Source organism: Thalassophryne amazonica, chromosome 3 (assembly GCF_902500255.1).
Source record: "Thalassophryne amazonica chromosome 3, fThaAma1.1, whole genome shotgun sequence".
NCBI lineage: Eukaryota > Metazoa > Chordata > Actinopteri > Batrachoidiformes > Batrachoididae > Thalassophryne > Thalassophryne amazonica.
Genome location: NC_047105.1, coordinates 29,542,417 through 29,562,089, shown reverse-complemented (window position 1 = coordinate 29,562,089; position 19,673 = coordinate 29,542,417). Strand labels below are relative to the sequence as shown.

The window sequence follows — 19,673 nt, the reverse complement described above, 5'->3', positions numbered from 1 at the left end:
AACAATGAAAATTTAAGCAATACCGTCTAATAATACTGCCTAAGGGAAGCATATATAAAGTGAATAAAATTGGTCCTAGCACAGAACCTTGTGGAACTCCATAATTAACTTTAGTCTGTGAAGAAGATTCCCCATTTACATGAACAAATTGTAATCTATTAGACAAATATGATTCAAACCACCGCAGCGCAGTGCCTTTAATACCTATGGCATGCTCTAATCTCTGTAATAAAATTTTATGGTCAACAGTATCAAAAGCAGCACTGAGGTCTAACAGAACAAGCACAGAGATGAGTCCACTGTCCGAGGCCATAAGAAGATCATTTGTAACCTTCACTAATGCTGTTTCTGTACTATGATGAATTCTAAAACCTGACTGAAACTCTTCAAATAGACCATTCCTCTGCAGATGATCAGTTAGCTGTTTTACAACTACCCTTTCAAGAATTTTTGAGAGAAAAGGAAGGTTGGAGATTGGCCTATAATTAGCTAAGATAGCTGGGTCAAGTGATGGCTTTTTAAGTAATGGTTTAATTACTGCCACCTTAAACGCCTGTGGTACATAGCCAACTAACAAAGATAGATGATCATATTTAAGATCGAAGCATTAAATAATGGTAGGGCTTCCTTGAGCAGCTGGTAGGATGGGGTCTAATCAACATGTCTGATGTTTGGATGACGTAAACTAATGAAAATAAAATCAGACAGAACAATCGGAGAGAAAGGAGTCTAACCCAAATACCGGCATCACTGAAAGCAGCCAAAGATACGATACGTCTTTGGGATGGTATGAGTAATTTTTTCTCTAATAGTTAAAATTTTGTTAGCAAAGAAAGTCATGAACTCATTGCTAGTTAAAGTAATGGAATACTCAGCTCAATAGAGCTCTGACTCTTTGTCAGCCTGGCTACAGTGCTGAAAAGAAACCTGGGGTTGTTCTATTTTCTTCAATTAGTGATGAGTAGAAAGATGTCCTAGCTTTACGGAGGGCTTTTTTATAGAGCAACAGACTCTTTTTCCAGGCTAAGTGAAGATCTTCTAAATTAGTGAGACGCCATTTCCTCTCCAACTTACGGGTTATCTGCTTTAAGCTACGAGTTTGAAAGTTATACCATGGAGTCAGACACTTCTGATTTAAAGCTCTCTTTTTCAGAGGAGCTACAGCATCCAAAGCTGTCTTCAATGAGGATGTAAAACTATTGACGAGATACTCTATCTCCCTTACAGAGTTTAGGTAGCTATTCTGCACTGTGTTGTTATATGGCATTAGAGACATAAAGAAGGAATCTTATCCTTAAACCTAGTTACAGCGCTTTCTGAAAGACTTCTAGTGTAATGAAACTTATTCCCTACTGCTGGGTAGTCCATCAGAGTAAATGTAAATGTTATTAAAAAATGATCAGACAGAAGGGAGTTTTCAGGGAATACTGTTAAGTCTTCTATTTCCATACCATAAGTCAGAACAAGATCTAAGATATGATTAAAGTGGTGGGTGGACTCATTTACTTTTTGAGCAAAGTCAATAGAGTCTAATAATAGATTAAATGCAGTGTTGAGGCTGTCATTCTCAGCATCTGTGTGGATGTTAAAATCGCCCACTATAATTATCTTATCTGAGCTAAGCACTAAGTCAGACAAAAGGTCTGAAAATTCACAGAGAAAACTCACAGTAACGACCAGGTGGACGATAGATAATAACAAATAAAACTGGTTTTTGGGACTTCCAATTTGGATGGACAAGACTAAGAGACAAGCTTTCAAATGAATTAAAGCTCTGTCTGGGTTTTTGATTAATTAATAAGCTGGAATGGAAGATTGCTGCTAATCCACCGCCCCGGCCCGTGCTACGAGCATTCTGACAGTTAGTGTGACTCGGGGGTGTGACTCATTTAAACTAACATATTCATCCTGCTGTAACCAGGTTTCTGTTAGGCAGAATAAATCAATATGTTGATCAATTATTATATCATTTACCAACAGGGACTTAGAAGAGAGAGACCTAATGTTTAATAGACCACATTTAACTGTTTTAGTCTGTGGTGCAGTTGAAGGTGCTATATTATTTTTTCTTTTTGAATTTTTATGCTTAAATAGATTTTTGCTGGTTATTGGTAGTCTGGGAGCAGGCACCGTCTCTACGGGGATGGGGTAATGAGGGGATGGCAGGGGGAGTGAAGCTGCAGAGAGGTGTGTAAGACTACAACTCTGCTTCCTGGTCCCAACCTGGATAGTCACGGTTTGGAGGATTTAAGAAAATTAGCCAGATTTCTAGAAATGAGAGCTGCTCCATCCAAAGTGGGATGGATGCCGTCTCTCCTAACAAGACCAGGTTTTCCCCAGAAGCTTTGCCAATTATCTATGAAGCCCACCTCATTTTTTGGACACCACTCAGACAGCCAGCAATTCAAGGAGAACATGCGGCTAAACATGTCACTCCCGGTCTGATTGGGGAGAGGCCCAGAGAAAACTACAGAGTCCGACATTGTTTTGTCGGACATAATATGTCCGACAAAACACAGCTCATAATATGTCTGTGTGTAAATAAATTCAGGAGCAGAGTGGGCGGGCCCTTCAGAGCTGACTGACAGACAGTGACAAGGGGTCATGCTGGCTCTCCCTGATCAGGAAAGAAATTTACTGTGTTTCCGTGTGTTTCTGTGTAGGCTCTCAGTTGTCCAGGTGGTTTCCATAGTAGAGAAGCTAGAATCTTCGACTGGACTGGGTTGCTTGATGTGAGGACGTTTCGCTTCAAATCACAGAAGCTTCCTCAGCTAAAATTCTTGCTCTGGTAGTCTGACTTCTCTCTTGACTCTTGTAGAGAAGAATAAACCAGAAGCCAACAAAAGCTGGAGTTTTTAACCTAACCAGACCCCTCCTACCGAGAGGCCGATTGCTATAGGCTAGTGACTAAACGATAGCTCTAATTGACGTCGTTCACGGGCATCTCTCCCAGTCACTGGTTCAGATATGTCAATGACACATGGGTTAAAATCAAGCAACAGGAGGTCGAGGACTTTACAGAACACATCAATTCGGTGGATTCCAATATCAAGTTCACACGTGAGGATGCCAGAAACAACCATTTAGCCTTCTTGGACTGTGATGTTACGATTGGAGAGAACAGGCAGCTCCAGACAGGTTTACAGAAAACCCACTCACACTGACCAATATCTGCTCTTTGGCTCAAACCACCCCCTTGAACACAAGCTCGGGGTGATCAGGACTCTTCAACACAGAGCCCTACAGGTGCCCACAACTGCAGAGGGAAGGGCTAAAGAACAACAACTTGTACGGAAAGCCCTCACAGTATGTGGGTACCCACGATGGTCCCTGGACAAAGTGCAGAAGTCCCAGAAAACAAAGAGACCAGGTAGACAGGAGACAGAGACAAGAAGAAGAGGAGTGTCTCTCCCTTATTTAGCAGGAGTAGGGGAAAAAACTACAGAGGATCTTCAGACAGCACAAAATCCCAGTTTACTTTAAACCGGTTAACACCTTGAGACAGAAATTAGTTCACCCTAAGGACAGGATCCCTAGTTACAAACAGAGCAATGTAGTGTATTATATCAGATCTCAGGAAAACTGTAATGAACACTACATAGGTGAGACTAAGCAACCTTTAAACAAGAGGCTATACCAGCACCGCAGAGAGGTCGCCAGTGGACCTCAGTCTGCAGTTCATCTCCACCTGAAAGACACTAATCACACATTTGAGGACAAGGAAGTTAAAATCTTAGCCAGAGAGAAGAAATGGTTTGAGAGAGGTGTCAAGGAAGCATTCTTTGTAAAACAGTTGAAACCCAGCCTTAACCTGGGGGCGGGTCTCAGACACGCATTGTCCCCTGTTTACAATGGGGTACTCAGGTCAAAGCAGTTTCAGTCTTTTGTTCATGGTAATGAGTCATTCACGTCATCAAGAGAGTCGTCAAGGGAGCCATCAGGGGAGGCTTCCATCCCATCATTAGGAGAGTGCTAACTAGAGCACAATAGGTGCTAATTAGAGCTATTGTTTAGTCACTAGCCTATAGCAGTCGGTAGGAGGGGTCTGGTTAGGTTAAAAACTCCAGCTTTTGTTGGCTTCTGGATTATTCTTCTCTACAAGAGTCAAGACAGAAGTCAGACTACCAGAGCAAGAATTTTAGCTGAGGAAGCTTCTGTGATTTGAAGCGAAACGTCCTCACGTCAAGCAACCCAGTCCAGTCGAAGATTCAAGCTTCTCTATGTTTCCGTGTGGTTATTCTCTGCAATAATTTGAGTTGTTCTCTAGCACCAGGCTCAACTCTGACAGGCGCTTTGGCCAATCAGTAGCCCAGTCTGAAGCATAGGACAACCACTGTATATGAACTCATGCATATTATAGATCTAACAGCCAAGTACAGGACAAAACAGTAAAAATGTTGGATGACATTCAAATGAACATGGAGGAGCTTCAGCTATGCACGCACGTCATTCAGCGATGAACACAGCCAGTGAAAAACAGCCTACAGTGATGTTCCTCAGGGTGTCGCTTTTCTGAATTGATTTCCTCAAAAACTGGATATTGCTAAATCCTCTGTATACGCTGTTGACAAATCAATAAAAACTCTGATCAAATCGAGTGATTTGACCATATTTCCTTGTGAGATGAATACATGAGCTCCAGAATGATAATAACTGCATATGTGAACAGTCTGTTGTTGTGAGTCCATCTACACAGTAAAATCATCAGTGTTAAAATAACACTGACAGTAACCAGAGTAGGCCCATATGTACACTAACGGTGTTAATTTAACACTGTCAGTGTTAGTTTTACACTGGTGGTTTTATTGTGTATGAATGGTACAAATACTAAGATTTGATCAAACATTTGGCCATATTTCCCTGAGTTTTATTTCTTTCATTGATTTTGAAATGAATTTGTTCACAGGATTTTGCTCCCAAAGTGCAGAATATAAGGAGGTCCTGACTATAAGATGACCTCCCTGCCCCATTTTCAAGATGTTTAGTTGAAGATTTTTTTGAAGGCTGAATTTAAAGAAAGAAAATGCTTTTGCTTAAAAAGTAATGCTGATTAAAGTACGTTCTTTTTTTCCAACAATGTTTTACAGGAAATCAAAACAACATGACAGGCGGTTATGCCACAGGCAGGGGTCATCCGGCATTCCTCATGCCGTCAGTGGGCCAGTGAAGAGATGCCAAAGTGGGTGTGATGTGGTCAAACTTTCTGCTTCCTGTCAAAAGTCTGGCAGCATCATTTTGAACGAATTGGAGAGCTCTAATGTTGGACTGCGGTAAACCAGAAAATAGAACATTGCAGTAATCCAATCTAGAAGAGACAAACACATGAATCAGTGTCTCAGCATCAGCCATAGACAGGATGGGACGAATCTACGCTATATTTCCGAGGACTATCATTTCCATCTTGTTTGAGTTTACGAAGTATTTAACCGGATCTCCTCTCTGATTGACTAGTTCAAATGATGTCATCGAATAGTTTAATTCAACATAGCGGCGCCTTCGGCATTGAGTGTTAGTGCTAATTTTTCATCTTTTAATGCCGTTTTGGGTGCCATAAAGTCAGAGGGATTCTATGCCGTTATGGGTGCCATAACAGCATTTGAATCGGAACAGAAAATCACCTACTGGCGGAGGGATTCTCGGACGCTAAAAGCAGCTCAAAAACGTGACATGGCTGTGCCTGAAATTATTTCCACCGGCCGTTTTGGGTGCCATAAAGTTGTTTGAATTGGAACAGAAAATCACGAACTGGTGGAGGGATTCTATGCCGTTTTGGGTTCCATCGCTATCCTCACCCATGGTCATGAGATTTGGCTCATGACCGAAAGAACGAGATCGCGAGTACAAGCGGCCGAGATGAGTTTCCTCCGCAGGGTGGCTGGGCGCTCCCTTAGAGATAGGGTGAGGAGCTCAGTCACTCGGGAGGAGCTCGGAGTCGAGCCGCTGCTCCTCCACGTCGAAAGGAGTCAGTTGAGGTGGCTCGGGCATCTTTTCCGGATGCCCCCTGGACACCTCGCTGGAGAGGTGTTCCGGGCACGTCCCACTGGGAGGAGGCCCCGGGGAAGACCCAGGACACGCTGGAGGGACTACATCTCTCGGCTGGCTTGGGAACGCCTTGGGGTTCCCCCGGAGGAGCTGGAGGAGGTGTGTGTGGATCGGGAGGTCTGGGCGGCTTTGCTTGAGCTGCTGCCCCCGCGACCCGACTCCGGATAAAGCGGAAGAAAATGGATGGATTATATCCACTGCCTTGAGTTTAAAAGTAAGGAATTGCTGGACATCCAGCTTTTTACTGATGCAAGGCGATCCTCTAAGGACTTTATGTGTACGATTAGATTAGTATCTCTGAATGCTCAGGATGAAATGTGTTTCGGGTGGTGGTGTAATGGTTTGCACGTTGGCCTAGGATGATGCCAGCCATCTGGATTTGCTTCCCACAGGAGTGCCGGGGAGGAGTGAGAGACACGTGCCGTGGGCCCTTCTAGAAATAAGCTGTCGTTGGCTACCCCACGTTAAATAATCTTCTTTTTCTTCTTCTTAGAAAGTCGAGGCTGAGCGTGGTCTCTGCTCGTCCTCTGTTTTAAGGAGTGTGCGAAATCCGACGGTGCCGCGTGTCCGTGAAGGCGCCGCGGCTGCTGGTGCCGTGGAGGCAGTCCGGTGATTTTCCACTGCTGCGCCGCTCCGCCGAGACAAAGGTCAGAGCCAGACGCGTATAAATAGAGCCGAGAACCACCGAGGGGCACTCCCAGAACCTCAGCCGCACCGGAGGACACGGACCCTCTCAGAGGACACCCAGCAAGGACACGAATCGCATCCGAGCAGCAGGTAACCAAGACATGCACCTTCAGCATCGCATGTGCGCTGTCGGTTCTGGTTCGGGTTCTATTGGATCCTGACTTTGCAGGTGCCTTTGTGGCTGCAAATAAACTCTGTTTTATTTTTGTATATTTTCCGCTTCACGCAGTTTTATCAGTATAACGGTCTTTTTTGGGGGTGTGTGTGTGTGTGTGCTGGAGATGCTGCTAAGATCTCCGCGCACGCGGACACACACACACACACACACACACACACACACACACACACACACACACACACACACACACACACTTGGTGCTTCTGATCCTTTTCAAAAGGAGTTAAAATCCGTCAGTGTGTTTAATCATATTTTGTTCATGTGTAGTTCAGTTTGCGGGAATCAGTTTTTAAGGAGCGCAGCTTTAGTGTGTGTGTGTGTGTGTGTGTGTGTGTGTGTGTGTGTGTGTGTGTGTGTGTGTGTGTGTGTGTGTGTGTGTTTATTTCCGTTATTAAATTTGCTATTTGTCCGGTGTGAGATTATGGTGCAGTTTTTTTTTGTTTGTTTTTTTTGTGGGGTGGGGGGGGGTCATGAAAAGGGGAAGTGAAGCGGCTCAACTGCACTTTACACATAGAGGCGGGGGGGGGGGGGGGGGCAGGGGGCTATATACAGTGACAAAATAGCATGGTTGATTTTTTAGTCTTCTGACCTGGGCTAAACATAGTATCCTGGGCAGAGCTGAGAGTCAGTTCAAATGGTAAATAAATGGACTGCATTTATATAGCGCTTTTCCATCTGCACCAGAAGCTCAAAGCGCTTTACAATAATGCCTCACATTCACCCCGATGCCAGGGTGCTGCCATGCAAGGCGCTCACTGCACACCGGCAGTAACTAGGCGATTAAGGACCTTGCCCAAGGGCCCTTAGTGATTTTCTGGTCAGGCTGGGATTTGAACTGAGGATCCTTTTAGTGGAGCAGATAACTGTAACAGTTGTTCAAATCTGGTTACAAGCACCAAAATTTGACTGTGTATACCCTTTGGTATATATGTTAGACAAATAATGTTAGCCATTTGAATTTTCAATCGGGGGCCAAATAGGGGTCAATGAAGAATTGCACAGGGGTCAAAATTAAAAAAATGTTCCAGTCATATTGAAAGTTATACCACATTATGTATCTAATCATAACTATTCCAAAAAGGTATAGTTTGGACTATCTATGACTGAATATAGTACAAAAGGGTTTAATGCTGTTGTCCATGTGGAGCCTGATCAGAGCGTCTCAAATGCATTTCTTCTGTCGTGAATGTACTGAGATTACCCATAATGCACCTGGACACAGCATGTCCGCACTAAAACCTTCAAAATTAGTGCATTACTTTAAAACTGAAACATATAGCTGATATTTTCACTTTATAAAACTTCAGATGTGACGTTAATTTAAATAACTTGTCTGAAATTAGTTAAGCACTTAAGCACTGCTTCGATTGGTTCAAGGTTCAAAGCAAAGCCGCGCTGCAGAAACGGTTGATTTATATGGAAGAAACGAAACATTTTTGGTAAAACAAAGTTATTTAACAACTAATTGATGACTAAATTAGTTGACAACTGTTTTAATAATCAATTAAATCGATTAGTTGTTTCAGCAGTACTGAACACCTCCTCTTTCTGTGAGATCCCGTTTGGGATGTGTGTGTGTGTGTGTGTGTGTGTGTGTGTGTGTGTGTGTGTGTGTGTGTGTGTGTGTGTGTGTGTGTGTGTGTGTGTGTGTGTGTGTGTGTGTGTGTGTGTGTGTGTGTGTGGCAGAGTACCACCTGTGAGCCTGGACTAAACCATTGTACAACTGTGCAGGGGTGGAAGGGCCCTCAGAGATCTTTCAATATTATTGTTACAGCAGAATTATGTTTTGCAACATTTATACATTATTCTAATTATATTCTTTTACAACATGAATTGTATGGACATTAATAACATGCAACAAAAAAAATATATATTTAATGCCAGTTTTTGTGGGCCCCCCATGCTCTGGGCCCTGGGTACATAGTACCCTTTACCCCCCCAGTCCGACGCCCCTGATTACAAATAACAGAATTTATAAACTCTGTGTTTTTTATGGGTTTATATCCAGTGATTACACATCCAGCTAGGATAGTTAGGAATTCATCGACAGTTTTTGCTGCTTTTGAATCATCATTTGATAAAAACAATTTTTCGTAGCCACTAAGTTCACAAGGAAAATAACAAATGTAACTATTAAAAATCTCAGAATGGATTTAATGCATCAAAATTGGTATGACATTTACATCGAGGATATAGATAAATCATATGAATCATTTGTTTCCATTATTTACCATTTTTATGGGAAATAAGAAACATTGCCCTGTTGTGTCAAATGTTGGTTATAAACGAAATGCTGATAAACCATGGATTACAAAGGGGCTTCAGAAAGCATGTAAAGGGAAAAATTTATTGTACAAGTAGTTTGTAAAATTTAGAACTAATGAAGCTGAAAGAAAATATAAGATATACAAGGTCTATTAGAAAAGTATCCGACCTTATTATTTTTTCAAAAACCATATGGATTTGAATCACGTGTGATTACATCAGACATGCTTGAACCCTCGTGGGCATGCGAGAGTTTTTTCACGCCTGTCGGTTACGTCATTCGCCTGTGGGCAGTCTTTGAGTGAGGAGTCGTCCACCCGCTCGTCGATTTTTTTCATTGTTTAGGAATGGCTCAGAGACTGTTGCTTTGTTTGATAAAATTTTTTTCAAAACTGTAAGGCACAACTGAGTGGACACCATTCAATAAATTCAGCTGGTTTTCGGTAAAAATTTTAACGGCTGATGAGAGATTTTGGTCTGGTAGTGTCGCTTTAAGGACGGCCCACGGTGCCTGACGGCGATCTGCGCTTCGAGGCGGCAGCGTCTCGCCGTTTCAAGTTGAAAACTTCCACATTTCAGGCTCTGTTGACGCAGTAAGTCATCAGAGAACAGAGAACTTTCAGAAGAAGTCGGCATGAGGAGTTTATTCGGACATTCCATTGTTAACGGTCATTTTGTAATGAAAGAACGTGCGGGCAGAGTCGCATGTCGGGCTGGACCCGACCGCGGGGGGTCGCGGCAGGAAAAACACCTCCGTTGGAAACCTTAACGGGCAAGTTGGAACATGCCCAAGCTGTTAAACAATTTCTCAGTTACTCACTTGTTGAAAGCCATCAAAAGCCGCCTGAATTTTACAAATGGTTTTCAACACGGAGGTGTTTTTCTGGTCGCGGCACACACAGATTTGCCGAGTCGTCACGGAAACGACTCGGCGAATTTGCGCGCACGTTCTTTCATTACAAAATGACCTTTAACAGTGGAATGTCCACATAAACTCCTCATGCCGGCCTCTTCTGAATCTTCTCTGTTCTCTCACGACCTCCTGGGTCAACAGAACCTTAAATTAGGATGATTTCAGCTCGAAACAGCCAGACAACGTCGCCTGGGAGCGCTGCGTGACGTCCCGCTCCGTGGGAAGTCCTTACACCGACAGAAACACCCCATAATCTCTCATCAGCCGTTAAACTTTTCACAGAAAACCAGCTTAATTTCTCGAATAGTGTCCACTCGGATATTCCTCACAGGTCCAGAAAAAATTTTGATAAAGCAACGCGCGCCATCTCGAGCAGCGTGTGAAACAAAGGAATTCAGCCGAGAGGGCGGGACCACATCTCACTCAAGGCCTGCCCACAGGGAAATGACGTCACCGACACGCGTGAAAAAACTCACGCATGCGCACGAGGGTTCAAGCATGATTGGTGTAATCACATGTCATTCAAATCCATATAGTTAAAAAAAAAAATAAAAGGGTCGGTTTATTATCTAAGAGACCTCGTACAAAAACAAATTGACGAACATTATAGGCCCTTTTCCACTACACAGAACTAGCGCTACTCGACTCGGTTTGATTCCAGGTGCGTCTTTTTCCATTACAAATAGAATCTCCTCAATGTGGGTGGGGTCGGCAGAGCAAACTGCAGTGACGCCGTTTTATATGCGACACAAACATACACAATGGCGGATTCCGTGTGTTTACTGCTCTGTGAGTTTTTAAGAGAAAGCTGCTTGTGGCGAGACGAAACATGCTTGAAAAGTACAGAAGACTTTGGGAATTCATACAACAATATGAAGATGAAGACGAGAAGATACAAACTGCTAAAGAGACGAAGCATGACGGTAAGCTAATCATTAGCTAAGCTAAGTAAGTAAGTAATAACTGCAGGCTGTCACTATTAAGTAGTAAAATTGTGGTTATCAAAATAAAGTGTTAATTTAGATTAATTAATTGCAACTCCTATCACGCCTTTAGTCACACTTTGCTCCATTTTGTTTAGACGTCAGTGACTTGGATTGTAAATAAAATCTTGTTTCTGAGAGCAATAAATGTGTTAAATGTCAATACTTTTTAATACCTAAGTAACTTGCTTTGGTAACTTATTGTTAAATCTCAAATGTGGAAGTTTATGCGTTTATGGATGTTCATGCACAAAATGTTGATTTGGTTTTAATAACAATTAATGTCGTCACTGAACTCGAACAGGCTTAAAACCCATTAAAAATGCTTGATTTGTTTTTCATCCAGACTTTAATGTTCAATGGACAGATTTAAACATGAAATCTGATGAGATAATTATTAGAGGAGTCATATTGTGCAGAATCAGTCTCCAAACCCCCACAATTCTGCTTTTATAGACATTCTATATAATATAGCCTTTTATTGTTATTTTACACATACTTACTTGTCTGCATATTTGTCTGCATTTAACCCATCCAAATTACAGTTAGACAGTTCTCCCAATTTAAGATCAATTTACATCACAGCTTGTTTAATACCTCCTTGATGTGTAACAGAAATAACCCAGATCCTTTTTTACCAGATTATTAAATGGCCCAAACACACACAGATCTGAGTTTTTTAATATACCTGCAATTAAATGATTTATTTAGATTAACTAATCACAAACCCTGTAATCAGTTACATTATTTTTTAATAACCTGACAGTCCTAATTAAAATATGTATGCTGTATGTGTGTGTTTCAGATGGTTTTCTCAGAGTCACCACTGCAAACGTTCATGTCACTGAATGGGACACCTTTGTCATCATTTGCTTACATGTTACGCACCGGTTATGTTTCACTGTGAATTTTGAATAAATTGTTGTACTTTTTGCTAAAATGTCTCCACTTTTGCATAACATCAGTTTGATTTGTCAAAGTTACCAAGGTTTACTGATTTAAATTAAAGGCTAACAGTTTGAAAAGGTGTTTAAGCAAAATCCAGTAGTAAAATAAGTTTTACATTTAATGGGGTCATAAATGTAAATGGAAGTAAACAGACAGTAAAACTGGTTGGTCAAAATATCTGAATAAATTACTTCTGGTTTGGTCTCCAGTCATCCAGCAGAATTATACACCACAGTACAAAATAGCTTGTGGTAAAATATTAAACCTCATTAAAACCTAACCCTTGGATATCCAGAATTCCTTGATGTTATCGTGCTATCACTGAAGTGACTAAACCTTTTTGTTTATGTTAAATACCAAATCTCAGTTTAGACATGATTATTCCAGCATCTTTGTAAGGACTCAGCCAGGTGTAGTGTGCAGTATCTTCTGGAGTGGCAAATCCCAAATTAAAAATTCTTAGAAATGAACTATCATTGCACCAAAACATCAATGACAAAATGTTTTTTTTACTGTTGACTCAACCAGAAATGACAAATTATGATACAATCACATAAGTCAAATTGTTCACTGCAACTAAAAGAAGAGCAAATACAAAAAAAAAAAAAAAAATCTGTGCAACACAGCAATCTATACGAAATTTCCATGTGTCTATAGTTCTGGGGTGGGGACGCAGGTCACATGCATTACATGGACAAGCTCGCCCAGCATGCCAAGATATGTCTGATTAAATGCAGCTTCCACCTCTGTTGCTTCATTGAGGATCAGTCGGATCTGTTGATCACACTGAACCCAGTTCAGCTTCAACCTCATCATCACTCAGGATGGACAGATTCTCCTGCTGGAACAGGCTCCTTTTTCTCTTGCCTGGACAATAATGAAGGTAGAAAAGGGAAGCAATTAACAAAAGCAAGTTTTAAAAAATTATGTATACAGACATACATACAGAGTGGACCCCCCCCCCACCCCTACAAAAAAAAAAAAACCTTCAGTCTCTGTATGATCATTCCGGAGTTTCAGTCATCTTGGTCGGTTTGCATAAAAGTTATGTTCTTTCAAAATTATGCTCCAATTGGAAACTTTAAATTGTCTGTAGGTGTCCGTGCGGGTGTGAGGGTGTTTGTTTGTCTATTTGTGGCCCTGTGACCGACTGTCGAGTGTGTACCCCGCCTCACGCTCTATGAATGCTGAGATAGGCTCCAGCCCCCCGTGACCCGTAACTGGAGTAGGCAGTTGGAGGTGAGTGAGTGTTGATCTGTAACCGAAATATTCTCTGTTTAGAATGACTAAGGCTAACAATTTAGTAAGGCTCGAGCACCTTTCATTTAGAAGAGGATCTGCTAATGGTAAAGAAATATTCTTTTAACGTAATAGTGCAATTTTTCCTAATTAAACACGACTGAGAATACTGTATGTGTAAGGCAGTTTTACCGGCGACGGGTTAGCGGAGCTGGTAAAACTGATATTTGCAATCATATAACAGCATGAACATCCGCAAATCATCAGACACAAGGGGGTTATTCCCATTCGAATCCAATTCCATCATTTGCATGGTTTATTTTTCTGTAGGTAATTCGGTCAGCGAGGCTTACCGTGAGGCAGTGTAACTCCAACAGCGCTAAGGGTGTTGTCAAATGTGAAAATCCATCAAATGTGAAACAGTAATTCTGTGTCAGAATCCACATCAATACTTTCATATTGTGCTTAGTTATGCTGCTATAGACGTAGACTGCTGGGGGGTTCCCATGATGCACTGTTTCTTTCTCTTTTTGCTCTGTATGCACCACTCTGCATTTAATCATTAGTGATCGATCTCTGCTCCCCTCCACAGCATGTCTTTTTCCTGGTTCTCTCCCTCAGCCCCAACCAGTCCCAGCAGAAGACTGCCCCTCCCTGAGCCTGGTTCTGCTGGAGGTTTCTTCCTGTTAAAAGGGAGTTTTTCCTTCCCACTGTAGCCAAGTGCTTGCTCACAGGGGGTCGTTTTGACTGTTGGGGTTTTACATAATTATTGTATGGCCTTGCCTTACAATATAAAGCACCTTGGGGCAACTGTTTGTTGTGATTTGGCGCTATATAAAAAATTATGGTAGCTTAAATTCACCCATTATGATGGCATTTGTATGCAACTTTCTCTCGCACTCAGCTAACAATGCTATTATGACATCTGCGTAGCAGTGCGTGCAGCCGGTGATCTGTCCAATTGTGTGTCTCATTGCATAAACCGACAGTTCCGCGTCCTGACAATATTGCGCATGCGCAGTTGCGCGGAGGGTTGGCCTGTTGACAGGAATGATATCTCGTCAGAACACTGGTCAGGGCTCGGAGTAATACATCCAAATGTGAAACGGTCGAATATTTTGCCACCGTTACCCCAATATTATACGATCTGAAATCTCATATGATTAACCAATCAGATTTGCGGAACAAATGTAATTGGATTAGAATACAAGAGTAATATTTCCAATTGAGATTAGAGAGGTAGATTATTTAATTCTTTCAATGTTATTAAGTAAGACAAACTTGAAAATAAATGTTTTAACTGATACTGGGTATTACTTATCATTAACAACAAAGACCGCTGTCAGAAAGTAAATTATTTTACAGGTCACAACAACAATTTTTTTTTGCATGTAATGTTGGCTAGTGAACAGCAGATGGCAGGTTACTGTGGCAGGCTATCAGGTTATGTTTTAGCGGAAGGTAGGCTAACTAGCTTGGCATGTTAGCAGTAGGGATGGGTATCGAGAACTGGTTCCTTTCGGGTATCATTAAGAAATTATTCGATCCACCGACATCATTAACCTTTTTACTTAACGATTCCCTTATCGGTCCTTCAGAGTGGCCGTTGTTTTTGTGGGTGTTTGTGAGGAAAATGATATTTTCTCTACATTGATTACAGACCCTGCAGCGGGTCTGTAATCAACTTTTCTGCAGTGCAGCTTTGCTTTGAACCTTGAACCAATCGAAGCAGTGATTCGCAGATCAAAGCAGTGCTTTGATCATTGCTTCGTTGATTCATTTTTTCTTTCGCTTTCCCCCACTAAAACTTTGAAGAGCATATGGCTGAGTATTATTTCCTTTTTTATGTTAAACCGACCTGTTATGGTCTTCTGAAACAGTTGATAGATGTATTTTATAACTTAAAAACGGGACCGATGCTAACATGTTAGCATGTCTATGGCATTTTCAATGTTAAAATTAGCATTAAGCTCTTGCAGCTGTCAAGCGTTTGTTGTTGTAAAAGAGTCAAATGTATTACAAATTGTAACATTTTTTATTTATTTTTGTTTATATATTAATAATAGCAAGCACAACAATAATAGTAATAATAACTAATCGAATGATTACGTGGTCTGTCCATAAAGTAACGGTCCTTTTTATTTTTTTAAAAAAAGTATATGGATTTCATTCATATGTTTTTACGTCAGACATGCTTGAACCCTCGTGCGCATGCGTGAGTTTTTCCACGCCTGTCGGTGACGTCATTCGCCTGTGAGCACGCCTTGTGGAAGGAGTGGTTCCGCCCCCTCGTCGGATTTTCATTGTCAGGAAATGGCGGAATGAAAAGGACTTTTCCATCAGAATTTTTTCAGAAGCTGTTAGAGACTGGCACCTGGAAACCATTCGAAAAATTTATCTGGCTTTCGATGAAAATTTTACGGGCTTCACAGAGAATAAGGACTTTAACTACAGCTTTAAGGACCCTTTTAAGGACGGTCGGTGCGCCGCGCTCCGAGCTACGACGTCGCGGCACAAACCACTGGATCATTTCTAAGCTGATGGCTCTGTGGATACGAGACCGTCGTGTGCTCTTTCTCTGGTATCACAAGAGCTGGACATCAGCCATTTTCCGGCAGATTTCACTTTTAACAAGAGATTTTGTCATGGAAAGCCGCGCGGAGGCTTCGCGCGTCACGACCGATTCGCTGATGAAGCGAGACAAAGGAACACCTCCATTTCGGAGTGTTAGAGGACCAGTTTGGACATGTCCAGCTCTCCACAAGTTCTCTTATACTCACTCGACTGGTAAGCACTGAAAGCCGAGATAGGCATGTCCAAACTTGTCCTCTAACACTTCGAAACGGAGGTGTTCCTTTGTCTAATAAAAACTAATAGTAATATTGGGTATTCTGGTAATGACTTTATGTTGTAATGTTATAATAATAATGATGGTATGTTGCAAATTTGTGACAACGGGCATATAGGTCAATCTGGTAAGTTGCATATTTGATTCAGAGATTGTAGCATATATGCGACGATGGGCGTTAAGGGGTTAAATTCAGTTACTGGAGCCTCAGCAGCTAATAGCTATCGCTGCTGACTTGTCTGTAGTTGATAAATGTTAGATGCTTGGGTTAGAGTTTGTTAACATGGCTTCAGAGGCTAATGTCCATTAGCACTAGGGATGCACCATAACACTTTTTTTCCAGACTGAGTACAAGTACGAGTACATACAGTAGTGTTCAGAACAATAGTAGTGCTATGTGACTAAAAAGATTAATCCAGGTTTTGAGTATATTTCTTATTGTTACATGGGAAACAAGGTACCAGTAGATTCAGTAGATTCTCACAAATCCAACAAAACCAAGCATTCATGATATGCACACTCTTAATGCTATGAAATTGGGCTATTAGTAAAAAAAAAGTAGAAAAGGGGGTGTTCACAATAATAGTAGCATCTGCTGTTAACGCTACAAACTCAAAACTATTATGTTCAAACTGCTTTTTTAGCAATCCTGTGAATCACTAAACTAGTATTTAGTTGTATAACCACAGTTTTTCATGATTTCTTCACATCTGCGAGGCATTAATTTTGTTGGTTTGGAGCCAAGATTTTGCTCGTTTACTAGTGTGCTTGGGGTCATTGTCTTGTTGAAACACCCATTTCAAGGGCATGTCCTCTTCAGCATAAGGCAACATGATCTCTTCAAGTATTTTGACATATCCAGACTGATCCATGATACCTGGTATGCGATATATAGGCCCAACACCATAGTAGCAGAAACATGCCCATATCATGATGCTTGCACCACCATGCTTCACTGTCTTCAGTGTGAACTGTGGCTTGAATTCAGAGTTTAGGGGTCGTCTCACAAACTGTCTGCGGCCCTTGGACCCAAAAAGAACAATTTTACTCTCATCAGTCCACAAAATATTCCTCCATTTCTCTTTAGGCCAGTTGATGTGTTCTTTGGCAAATTGTAACATCTTCTCCACGTCTTTTATTTAACAGAGGGACTTTGCGGGGGATTCTTGCAAATAAATTAGCTTCACACAGGTGTCTTCTAACTGTCACAGCACTTACAGGTAACTCCAGACTGTCTTTGATCATCCTGGAGCTGATCAATGGGTGAGCCTTTGCCATTCTGGTTATTCTTCTATCCATTTTGATGGTTGTTTTCCATTTTCTTCCACGCGTCTGTTTTTTTTTGTCCATTTTAAAGCATTGGAGATCATTGTAGATGAACAGCCTATAATTTTTTGCACCTGTGTATACGTTTTCCCCTCTCCAATCAACTTTTTAATCAAACTACGCTGTTCTTCTGAACAATGTCTTGAACGTCCTATTTTCCTCAGGCTTTCAAAGAGAAAAGCATGTTCAACAGGTGCTGGCTTCATCCTTAAATAGGGGATACCTGATTCACACCTGTTTGTTCCACAAAATTGAGAAACTCACTGACTGAATGCCACACTACTATTATTGTGAACACCCCCTTTTCTACTTTTTTTTACTAATAGCCCAATTTCATAGCCTTAAGAGTGTGCATATCATGAATGCTTGGTCTTGTTGGATTTGTGAGAATCTACTGAATCTGCTGGTACCTTGTTTCCCATGTAACAGTAAGAAATATACTCAAAACCTGGATTAATCTTTTTAGTCACATAGCACTACTATTATTCTGAACACTACTGTACATATGAGTACTCGTCGATACCAAATACTGATACGAATACTTAATGATACAATTACAGTTTTATGATGACTTTGAAAACACATTTTTTTCATCAGTTCTTCCTTATTTTTTTTTTTACTGTAACTGCTACCAATATCATTAGCTTTGTGTTTATTTACAAACATTTCACTTAAATCATGTAACATCACTTTTTGACTACAACAAATTGTCCTTTAACATTAACCATGTTTCTTAAACATGACACTGCCAGACATCTTACTGAAATGTAACCCGTGGACTTCAGCACTACAAAATATACAACACCAGGAACTGAACTGAAACGGTCCATCACTAACTTTGTGTCTGTGAGATCGAAAAGCCTTTTTTGAAAATGTGAGGGGCAGATTCTTTTTGATGAAAAGAAACTTCTCTGCATTATTTCTGTTTCTGTTTTCATCTACAATGTGTGACACTGAGCTAAACAGCCTTTCACTCTCAAAACTAGTTTTTAAACGTTTAATTTAATACGTACAGGTAACATACACAATTACATACCATAAATGTTTTTTTTTGTCCCAAATGTGGAACATGTAAATATTGAGGAGCACGGCATCGCTCGCACACATGGTGTTGAATGGCGTCTCCGGTTCACATGGAGGCAAAACTGAATAATTTTAACATTGTTATTTATTTATTGATTGATTTTCTTTTTGGATCATGGGATAATTTCATCAGTTGCAGACAGAATCTCCTGATGCCTGTAGTAACTGAGACCTTAACGAGGCATATTGACTCAAATTGTGGTGCAAAGTTCGGCCCATGGGGGGGGGGGCTACTCGCAGTGCCACAGACATCCAATAAATAGATTACATCTGTAGCAGACTGAGCTGGTCTCACATTGACCTGGACAGCCACACCAGGGGCTGCAACTCAGCCACTTGATGGACAACCACCGCTGCTGAAGCCATGATCTGACAGAAGAACTATGGTGCAAAGGAGATGAGGAGATCAATGTGCTTACTGTCTCCATCTTTGGTCTGGATGGCCCAGTTTGGGCCGGCACTTTGAATGAATGCCAGCACATGGATACTTGTGCTGATATGTTGCTGTCTCAGTTATCAGAATAAAGGTTTGGTGGCTTTATTAATCTTTTCACCATAAAGAAAAACTACGTCTTCCATCGCCTCTGGGCAGGCAGAACAAAAATTACTTGGGGACAAAAACTTAACTTTGCAACAAAAATTATTTAATGAAGTAGATCTGGAGTTTATAATAGTAGTTTAATTTGCAAAGTCATATGAGGAAGTCACGTTCTCTAACAAACGTTAGCATTACCAAAAAACGTTTGAAGCCACTTGAAGTCAGAAATAAGAAAAAGGGGAATTGGTGTGCAAAATCTACCAAGTAAATTATAAAAGGAATTCAAAAGCCAAGTAAAAAAGGGCAATGAACAAAAACAGAAGAGAGGGCAAAAAGGGAAAAAAGGAGAAAGAAAGACATCGTCTGGATGAAGATGCTGGGTTTTAAAGTGTCCAACAAAAATTTTGGGTAAAGTAGTCTTTAACTGCCTTTCTTTGTCTAAGAGGACAATAAACCACTCTTAAACTTCCTGCTCAAACCAAACTGTCCTGTGGTGAACACAAATCCACCACTGAATATAATCATACTAGAAACAAAACATGATAACCATGATATTGAAAAACATATTGATAAGCTACAACACATGCAAAAATAAATGGGGTTACAAATTCCATCCTTGGTTG

The 19,673-nt window shown here is 41.1% G+C and overlaps 1 protein-coding gene across 1 annotated transcript in view; it reads left to right on the top strand.

Annotated features, from left to right (window-relative positions):
* Positions 1 to 6,595: 6,595 nt before the first annotated feature.
* LOC117506465 (sodium- and chloride-dependent taurine transporter-like) overlaps positions 6,596 to 19,673 on the top strand; it is a 110,666-nt gene continuing 97,588 nt past the window's right edge. Inside the window, exon 1 of the mRNA XM_034165964.1 lies at positions 6,596 to 6,819. The gene's annotated coding sequence lies outside the window, so the exon portion shown is untranslated. The remainder of the gene's footprint in view (positions 6,820 to 19,673) is intronic.